This window comes from Triticum dicoccoides, chromosome 2A (assembly GCF_002162155.2).
Source record: "Triticum dicoccoides isolate Atlit2015 ecotype Zavitan chromosome 2A, WEW_v2.0, whole genome shotgun sequence".
In the NCBI taxonomy this organism is placed as follows: domain Eukaryota; kingdom Viridiplantae; phylum Streptophyta; class Magnoliopsida; order Poales; family Poaceae; genus Triticum; species Triticum dicoccoides.
The window spans coordinates 880,673-890,729 of record NC_041382.1 but is presented as its reverse complement, the minus strand read 5'-3'; the positions used below and the strand labels follow the sequence as shown (position 1 = coordinate 890,729).

Genomic DNA, 10,057 nt, shown 5'->3' with positions numbered 1-10,057 from the left:
CTCGCCGGCAAACTGCCTGACCGTCTTGTTGCCGGGGCAGCCCCCATGCTCGTTGACGGCCGCGCAGAGGGCCGCGTGCCCCCATGGCCATGCCATAGAAGCGAAATCATAGTTGTCTCCACCGACAATGGAGAGCGCGCTGAACATGCCCTTGATGGACTCGACGCTCTCGCCATTGTCGCGGCAGGCGGTCTCGACCATGGTGGTGCACGCTGGGTCCTTGCCGCACAGCTTGGAGTAGTCGTCGACGCAAGCAGACTTGTCATCCCCCTTCACCACCGGCATGGATGATGTGGCCACCACCACCACCATGAGGGTGACGGCGAGGAACGACCCGACAACACTGGCCATCGATCAATCTTGTTGTCGATTTCTACTCTTCTAGCTAGCTAGATGATGGCTTGATCGAGATGCATTATCTTCTCTCCTCATATATATATATATATATATATATATATATATATATATATATATATATATATATATAGAGAGAGAGAGAGAGAGAGAGAGAGAGAGAGTTGGGTGATGTTATTGTGATGTTTGAGGCCATGAGCCATTAGTAGGTAGATTGCCAAATTTAGTGCATGCATTTCGACAAGCCCGGGCAATACGCACTCAGGGACGGAGCTTAATATAATTAGCATGCACGTACGTGTTGGGTGCAGATGATACCAACAACAGCTTTTGCTTGAGCCTTTTTTTTTCTCTAGCTAAAAAAGGATGGGCAATTTACAGTATGGTTCAAAGGAGCTGACATTTTTACCACTAGAGTGGAGAGCCTGCATACATGCATATAGTTGAAATGGCCCAGCTACAGCAAGGTTCTTACTCGGATCATTTAGCATATTTCACCACATTCTTGCTGTCCACATTCAGCTCCACGGCAAGTTGCACCGCTCGTCTGCATGCAAGAATCTCCGCAAGCTCCGGATCCGACGTCAAAGCAAAGCAGTGGCATGCAGCAGCGCGGAAGGCGCCGTGGTGATCACGAATTACCACGACTCCACCACACTTTTCCCCTGACTTGAGCGTAGCCCCATCCGAGTTCGCTTTGTGCCACCCGTCCGGCGGTGATTGCCATCGCTCCGTCGGAGTGGGAGGCACAGTGGGCTTGTCCCAATTCCCAAATCACCTGCACTGCTTGCCATTCCAGCATATATGAGATCACTGTTTTTGCGACAACTAGAGGATTAGCTATTCTCTTTCGATCCCGTGCATCATTCCTCGCGAGCCACAAGCCGTACAGGCTCTGGGTCATCACATGTCGCTGATCTGCTGAGGATTCCACCAGCCACTCAATCATCCATCTCTGTAACGCGCTCTGGGAGTCAACCAACACCGGTGGGATCGCCACCGGGACATCCATTTTTTTAGAGAATGTCAGACTTTATTGATTAAGCAACAAATTTACAAAAAGTCTCCCGGATGCAATCTGGAGCAGAATGAAAAATACAAAGACTAGACGAGTTTAAACATGATCTAGCTAAGACATGAGCTGAAACGTTGTACTGCTGACGGACATGCTGGAAAGCCACAGAAGAAAGGTCATTAGCCAAGTCTTGGACATCTGCGAGAATGGATCCCACCACCGAACGATCCCTGGCAGGAGATACCAAGCGTTGCACCACAGAGAGGCAATCCGTGTTGAAGATTATATCATCAAATCCCACCTCCTGAGCTAGATGGACGGCCAGCCGGAGTGCTAAAGCTTCAGCCAGTTCAGGAGAAAGAGCACCCCTCATGGGTTCAGAACAGGCAGCTACACAAGAGCCCTCGTGGTTGAGCACCACCACCCCTATGCCAGATTTATGCCTCTCCTCAGACACAGCAACATCAGAGAAGGCCACCACTATTCCCTGCGGTGGTAGAGACCATAGGCGATCCGAAGACGAGGTCTCACACCTGGACACAGGAACATGCTTGTAGAGGTGTTGGAATATCAAGTCAATATAGGCCTTGGCGCGGGTGGCACCGGTTCGTTCCTGGCCTCCCATATATGCCATATAGCGACAGTGACAGTCGTCGCTTCCTGCTCAGAACAACTTGACAATAATTCGAAAAGCCACTTCCTGGGAGAGGAGAAGGACGACCGACGCAGCCAGATGCAGAAAGAATCCTTGAGCGCATCCCACACCGCGCGAGCATGGGGGCAGAACAGCTGCTGGTTCTCGCCATATTGTAAGCAGATTTGACAGTGTAAACACCAAACTTTGTAAAAGGCCAGCGAGCAAAATCATTCCCTCCGTTTCTGTTAATCAGGATTTGCAAAATATCCTCCGCCACTCTCCTCCTGAATTAGGCAGTGGACAATAGCAGAGGCCGGAATAGGCGAAAGGGGCTGCAGCACACCCGGAGGCCAAGACGGAATCCAGTGGTCAGAGAGGATTTTGGTGTCCCGCCTGTTGCCAATGCCCCATTGAACACCTCTCTCCAGCAGGTCCCGGCCATGAATGATACCACACCAGGTAGCCGAAGCAGACCGAGGCACAGAGGCATTCCAGAAGTTTCGTTCGGATAATATCTGTCTTTCAGGACTCGGGCACACAACGAACCCGGTTCAGTGAGAAGCCTCCATCCCTGTTTACCCAGCAGTGCTTGATTGAACAACACCATATCACGAAACCCCATACCCCCGAGATACTTCAGGGTCGACAACGACGACCACGATCGCCAATGCATTTCTTCTTCCCATCCTCTCTTCCCCACCATCGATCGGAGACAATCTGCCTAAACTTTTCACATGTGGAAACCGGAAGTCGAAAGCAGCTCGAAACAAAGGTTGGAATGGCTTGTGCGATTGATTTCAGTAGATTCTCATTCCCAGCCCTTGACAACGACCGATCAGACCACCCAAAAATGTTCTGCCAGGCTCTATCAGTCAAGAATTTAAAAGTGCTAGTGGGAGAGTTACCAACCTCCGTGGGCATGCCCAGATAAGAATCATGAAATGTCTCATTGAAAATATCTAGCTGGTTCTTAACTCTATTCTTGACATCCTCCGGGTAGTGCCGTCCAAAGAAGGTAGAAGATTTTTCCTTGTTGATGGCCTGACCAGAACCCTCACAGTACGAGGTTAAGACCGAATCCAAAGAGTCCACACTACGTTGGTCGCTCTTAGCAAAGAAGTTGCTATCATCCGCGAATAGGAGGTGTGACATAGGAGGGCCTTGCCGGCCGTTTTGATTCCATGTAGCTCGCCACAACACTCCTTCTGGAATAGCAGACTAGACAAACCTTCAGTGCACAAGAGAAACAAGTAGGGAGTAATTGGGCCCCCTTGGCGGATGCCTCGAGAGGGAACCACCGGATCAGTAAGTTCACCGTTGACTTTGATAGAATAATGGACGTTGGTGACACATCTCATAACACTATCAATCCACGCAAGAGCAAAACCCAGCTTGGCCAAACAAGCATGTAGGTAGCTCCACTCCACCCGATCATAAGCTTTCATCATGTCGATCTTGAGCGCAAAGAAAGGCTGCTTCACCCGCTGCCTTCTAACCGTATGGAAGCATTCATAAGCAATCAGGGTGTTGTCAGTGATCAATCTGCCCGGCACAAAAGCACTCTAACACTCTGAAACCACAACCGGCAGTAGCACCTTCAACCGATTTGCCAGAACCTTGGAAGCAATATTAATAAAGCACATTGCAAAGAATGATCGGACGGAAGTTCTTCAAGTGCTTGGGTCGCGTGGTCTTGGGGATTAAAACAATAACTGAGTCACAAAAGCCCTCAGGAATTGGCCGCCCTTCGAGAAAACCCCGCACAGCCTGACATATATCCTCCCCAAGAATATTCCAATGTGTTTGATAGAAGAGTGTCGGAAAACCGTCAGGACCCGGTGCCTTCGTGGGACCCATCTGAAACAAAGCAGTTTTGATCTCCTCATTAATTAGAGTACGGTTTGCAGAGATCCTCATTCATCTCCGGAGTTATCTTTGGAGCAATAGCATCTATGACCATGTCCGCAGATTGGCAAGGCTCAGAAGTAAACTATTTATCATAGAAGCTTTGAACCAAGCCCTTGATCTCCCCCTAAGAATTGCAGCAAGAACCATCTACACGGATCAGCGAATGAATATTGTCCGTTCACATTCGGGCAGTCTCCCTAGCATGAAAGAAATCCGTATTGTGATCACCAGTTTGAAGCCAATCAATACGGGACAGTTGGCATGCCATAATTTCCTCGCATTCAAATAGCTCGCAGAGTTGTTCCTTGATTCGACCGTTCCTCAGCCAGTAGAGCAGGGGAGGGGGCGAAGACCTAATGGTAGCTAGGCGTCGTTCTAGCTTCCTGATTCTCCTCCTGATGCATCCAAAGGCCTCCTTGCTCCAGGATCGCAAAGATCTAGCGACATGTTTCAGATTAGACCAGGTTGATTCCAAGGATGGGCAGCCCGCCCGCACGTCCGTCCAAGCTTGTTTGACGGTTCCCTTGTAGTCATCGGCCCGCAACCACATAGCCTCAAATTTAAAACCTTGCTGAACAGTAGAGACCCGATTCTGAAGAGAGTTGTTGTCCAACGGAATCAGCACTGGGTAATGATCGGAAGAAGTTGCAATAAGATTCTCCACCCGACGTCATCAAACAAACTCGTGAAAGCACCATTTGCAACAGCACGGTCCAGCCGACACTTGACATGACAATCCGGGTCTTGTTTGTTGCACCATGTAAACCTCCGCCCAGAGTATCCCAAGTCCATTAGACCACAGTCCAACAGACACTCTCTAAAAGCTTGAATCTGAGACTTTGACTGATCCCTCGGACCACAATGTTCGTCCTGAGCAAGAACCTCGTTGAAATCACCACAGCATAGCCACGGCCCTTCCCACAGAGGCTGCAGGCGTCGCAGAAGGTCCCAAAATTGAGGTCTATCCTCTCTTCGGGGCTCCCCATAAACAAAAGAAGCACGCCACACCGCACCTTCATTTAGCTTAACACGAGTGTCAATGCAATGCTTATTATCCGCCTTAACTGTCACTTCAGCAGCTTATGTCCAGAACAAAGCCAGGCCACCGCTGAGCCCCTCACTACTCACTATGTAGCAGCCAGAAAAACCCAGGGACCACATAAAGTTCCTCACACGAGACTCCCTCATCTTCGTTTCAGAAAGAAAGAGGAGGGAGGGTCGGTAAAGCTTCACTAGCCAGCGAAGCTCGCCAACTGTCGAGTCCGACCCCAAACCTCGACAGTTCCAGCAGATGATACTCATTGCGTCTGGCGGGGCTGCGCCGCAGCCTCCGCCGGATCCGGGATGGCAAGCTGCTGTCAACACCCACACCCGCCAAGGCCTGGGTGTCCAACAGGAGAAGGATCTGCAAGGCTGACCTCTCGGCGGCTGAGGCGGCGGCGCCCAGCATCCGGACGCCGGCAAGAGAGCTGGTCATTAAGCCACCGGACGTATCATGCAGCCTGGCAACCCATCACCGCGTTCATTTCCTCCCCACCGCCTCTGAGGACAAGGTCGTCTTGGGCGACCGCGCGAACCGCATGTTCCGCTTCGACGCAGGTGAGGGCCGCCGCTGGATCGAGAGCCTGCCAAGCCTCCACGAGCACAAACACTCACCGCTATCCATCGCCGTCCCTCCGTTGGACTTGCACCTCCATGACGGCCAAGACGGCGGCGACATGTACATCATCGATAGGATCCTCCATCCGGACAAGTCGGAGGCGAAGCCAGGCCTTGGTGTGGAGGGCGGAGCACCCGTGCTCCTTTTGTAGCAGTACCTGGCACTACGACATCCTTCCGCTACCACCGTGGATCATCCACCAGAAGCACGCCTATGTCTGTGGTCATGCTCTTGTAGGCGACGACACCATCTGCTTCTCCATTGCCGGCGCCCTCGACGCCGGCACCTACTGCTTCCACATTGCGACTCGCGGGTGGAGTAAGGTTGGCGACTGGGTTATGCCGTTCCAGGGCAAGGCGGAGTGTGTTCCGGAGCTCGGGCTCTGGTTCGGCGAATCAAGAGGCCTCCCCTGCGCCGCCGATATCTCTGGCATCGTCAGAGGAGAGGAGCCGCCGCGGGAGAAGTTGCGGATCTGGGTGGATGATGACCTACCAGAGGAGTAGCAACCGAGCAAACTGTGCAGGTCCAAGGTCATCAGCCTCGGTTTGGGCAGGTTCATCGTTGTAGACTTCTTGGATGCCATGATATTCGACAAGGATTGCAACGAGATGGTTACGGGCAAGCAATTTGCCCTCTTCACTCTTATGGAGGTAGTGTACGATAACGGCCGCAGCAAAGGTGCTGGCAAAGACAATGGCAACTACAATAGTGGTACCAAATGCTCCGGCAACGAGAATTGCAACAATGGCGGCAAAGTCAAAGGGATGATGCGTGGCCTGCGTATGGTTAAGCACAAATCCAAACGTTACATGTTTAACATGCAACAGAGTATCGATGTGGTGCTGTAAATGCGTGATTCAATAAGTTATTTTGACTTGCTGAGCTCCAGTTATGTTTGACTGTCTGTATGCATCCATGCCGGGATTTAATTTGCTATCGGTGTACTCTTATTGCTCTTTTTTGTTGCTCCTTGTTTTGTACGGTAGGCAGCACAGACATTAGTGCCAAGTCAACTTAGTACCTTTGAATAATCTTGTGATATCTATGATGCATAGTAGCCGAAAACAAGGGTTGGCGCCACGATCCCATGTCCTAAGTTAATGGATGCCAATCGAGGGCCTGGTCAGGGTCGAGTGCGGGTTGATAGGATACGATGGCCGAAATGTGTTCTATGACAGATCTTGGTTTTCTTCATCATTTTTTAGACATTGCAGCGATTCGTGATTCATGTGGTCTGTTTCTTTCCCAATGTTAATACATCCTAGATCTTCTGAACCGTGATGGTATGCTAGACTGTCATCCTTCCCATACTCCTGTCGACACTAGTTTCAAACTTTCTGCCATTGGTGTTCCTTTCTTTGATCCTACTCTTTATTGTAGTCTTGCGGGTGCTTTCCGATATCTTACCATCACTCGTCCTGAAATCTCATTTGTTGTCCAACAAGCTTGTCTGCGGCTATTGTTGGCATCGTAACTTTCGCCTTTATTGTCGTACGCTACCTCCATACCGGTGAAGAGGGCAAATTGCTTGCCCGTAACCATCTCGTTGCAGTCCTTGTCGAATACCATGGCATCCAAAAAGTCCATGATGATGAACCTGCCGCAACTGAGGCTGATGACCCTGGGCTTCAACAAATCGCTTTGTCGCCACACCTCTGGCAGGTCCTCATGCGCCCAAATCCGCATCTTCTCTGGCGGCGGCTCCTCCCCTCTGACAACGCCGGAGATGTCAACAATGCATGGGAGGTTGTGTGAGACGCCGAACCAGAGTCCAAGCTCCGGGGCGTAATTCGCCTTTCCATCAAATGGCATGAGCCAGTCACCAGCTTTGCTCTACTCACAAGTCGCGATGTGGAAGCAGTAGGTGCCGATGTCCTCGGCGCCAACGATGGAGAAGCAGATGGTGTCGCCGCCAATGAGGGCGTGGCCATAGACCATGGCGTGCCTGTTGTGGTTGATCCACGGTGACAGCAGGAGGATGTCGCGGTGCCAGAACCTGTGAGATGTGACGGACGGGCTGAGGCCCCTCCACACCAGGGCCTCAAACTGCGGCCGCCCCTCCATCTTGTCCGGATGGAGGAAGCTATCAATGATGTAGAGGTCGTCGGTGTCTTCTCCATCATGCAGCTGTAAGTCCGTCAGAGGGACAGAGATGGCCAGCGGGGAGTGCTTGTACCCGTGGAGGCTAGGCAGCCGATGGCGTCGAAGCGTAGCATGCGGTTCGCGCGGTCGGCCAAGATGACCAGTTATCTGTTCGAGGGAGCGTTGGCGTGCATGGATGGATCAATGAGCCCAACCCAGCAGCGATGGGGAAGATGTCTTCCTTTGCTCATGCTCGTTTACTCCCAAGTCTACTGATATGGTCCTTTGTACCGACCTCAAAAAACTAATCTTGATCTATTTAAAAAAACAAAAGAAATTCTTTATCTGATCCTTTAAAAAATATTGATATTTTTTTGAACATTGTACAGACCCATACGCCCGTGCATAAGCACATAAACTCATGCCTATCCCTACGAGCACCTCCGAGGGGCTGGGCAGACACACCATCTTGAGATTGACGAAGTCGTCACAGACATCTTCGTAGCCGACGGAAATATCTTCTCCCACTGAATGCACATCGCTGGAGGGCCTGAAATAATCCTAGAAAAATGCGAGCATCAGTGTCAAGTTTATGACTTGAACTCTGGTGGGCTGGAGATACCATTGTACTACTAATCATCCAATAGTAGCTACAAAAATCTAATCATCCAATCACAGATTGGTTCAAAAAAAATTGATCTTAATTTTCTGGGAAAAAAAGGAACTTTCACTTCCAAAAGATGATTGCATTACTGCCATGCTTTGCCTCCCTCCTTAAAGAAACTAGATGATACCCCACTCGTTATTGCGGGAATATTTCGCAACATATTTCAATGTGATTTGTTGTATGAACCATGAATATTTGAAGTAATACTAATATAAAAAGCTAAAACTAAAAATACGTATAATTTATTATGTTCTATTACTATATAGTTGTGAAATGTCTATTAAATATAAATAGCATAATAGAATGAAAATTGTTATGTATGTTTGCATATTGAGATGAGTCTTTTTTTCATGCATGTTGAGATGAGTCTTTTTTCATGCATGTTTAATGATGAAGTGACATGCTTGCATGTTGAGAGACATATGACAGTGAGGGTGAGCCTTTTCTCATGCATGTTGGGGATGATGTGGCATGCTTGCATCTTAAGAGAAATAATTTAGTTGGGGGCTAGCTATTTAGATATTGAAGATATAAGAGCATTTAGATCACTACTTTAGTGATCTAAACACTCTTATATTCTTTACAGAGGCAGTACTTGTGTTATTTGATTATTCTCATTTCCGTTATTTCAATATATCAGATTCAATGTGTGAATCATGATGGATTGTGTTGGATGTGGTTGAGTCACATAGCACTAGAACAAAACTAATTGGACCAACGAAGGAGTCACATACCAAGGAGTAATGCCCCAAAACAGTTTCAAAAACAAAATGATATAATTGATGGGCTAATCGAATAATTGATGCCCCAAAGCAAGGAGATCGAAAATCGCACGAAAATGAGCAATGGGCTAATCGAATAATTGATGGAATAACTTGTGTTATTGGATTATTCTCATTTCTGTTATTTCAATATCACGGATTCAATGCTTGAATCATAATGGCTTGTGTTGGATGTGGTTGATGCTGATAATCTCCTACAAAGTCGCCCTTTGTTTTTTGTGTGTCCAAAAAATAACCTTATTTTTCTGTAGAACAGCAAAAGCACCTACAGACTAAGCTGCATGTTGGGACCAGATGGGATTGGAGCACCCCCAAAGCAAGCAAACTAGCTAGCAATTACTCTCGTTTTCACTCTGTTTCATTGAATGTGCGTACAACTAAACTAAACCAAAATCTCAAAACACATATAAACCAGTAGCCCCATTCTGTAGATCTCAACCATGTTAAAACTTCCAAAACTGTCCAGTGTCATCCGGTTAGCTGGTTAAAACCATCATCATGTTTTGGGCAACCATGTGACAAAAGAAAACAGGCATGTCTACTTCAAGATCCACATCAGATGGTTCCAAGTATGCTTTTGTCTGCCCTGTAGTTAATTCAGGTGTTCTCACTTTTGCTGTCTAGTAAGAACCAGCTGGACTGACGGCGGCCACGATGAAAGCAGCAAGTGTATTGACCTTGAGAGTTACCATGTATGTTATCAGGATATAATTAATGACATGGCTAGTTTCATATTGTTTGTATAAATTTGTATCATGATTGAACGCAGGAAAAAGATGTGTAATACACAAATAATTCATCACTTATCAAATTTAGCTGTAATACCTTTTGGTAGGTTACGAAGCTCTGCTACTCCTTAAACAGATAAAACTACCACGTACAATGCACCATCAACTAGTGCCTCTCTGGTTTGGTGCATGTCTAAGAACTTGTGGAGCATCATTTGGGGTAA

The 10,057-nt window shown here is 48.3% G+C and overlaps 1 pseudogene; it reads left to right on the top strand.

The window, feature by feature from the left end:
• Positions 1 to 2,143: 2,143 nt before the first annotated feature.
• Positions 2,144 to 6,422, top strand: LOC119352574 (annotated as a pseudogene).
• Positions 6,423 to 10,057: the final 3,635 nt, after the last annotated feature.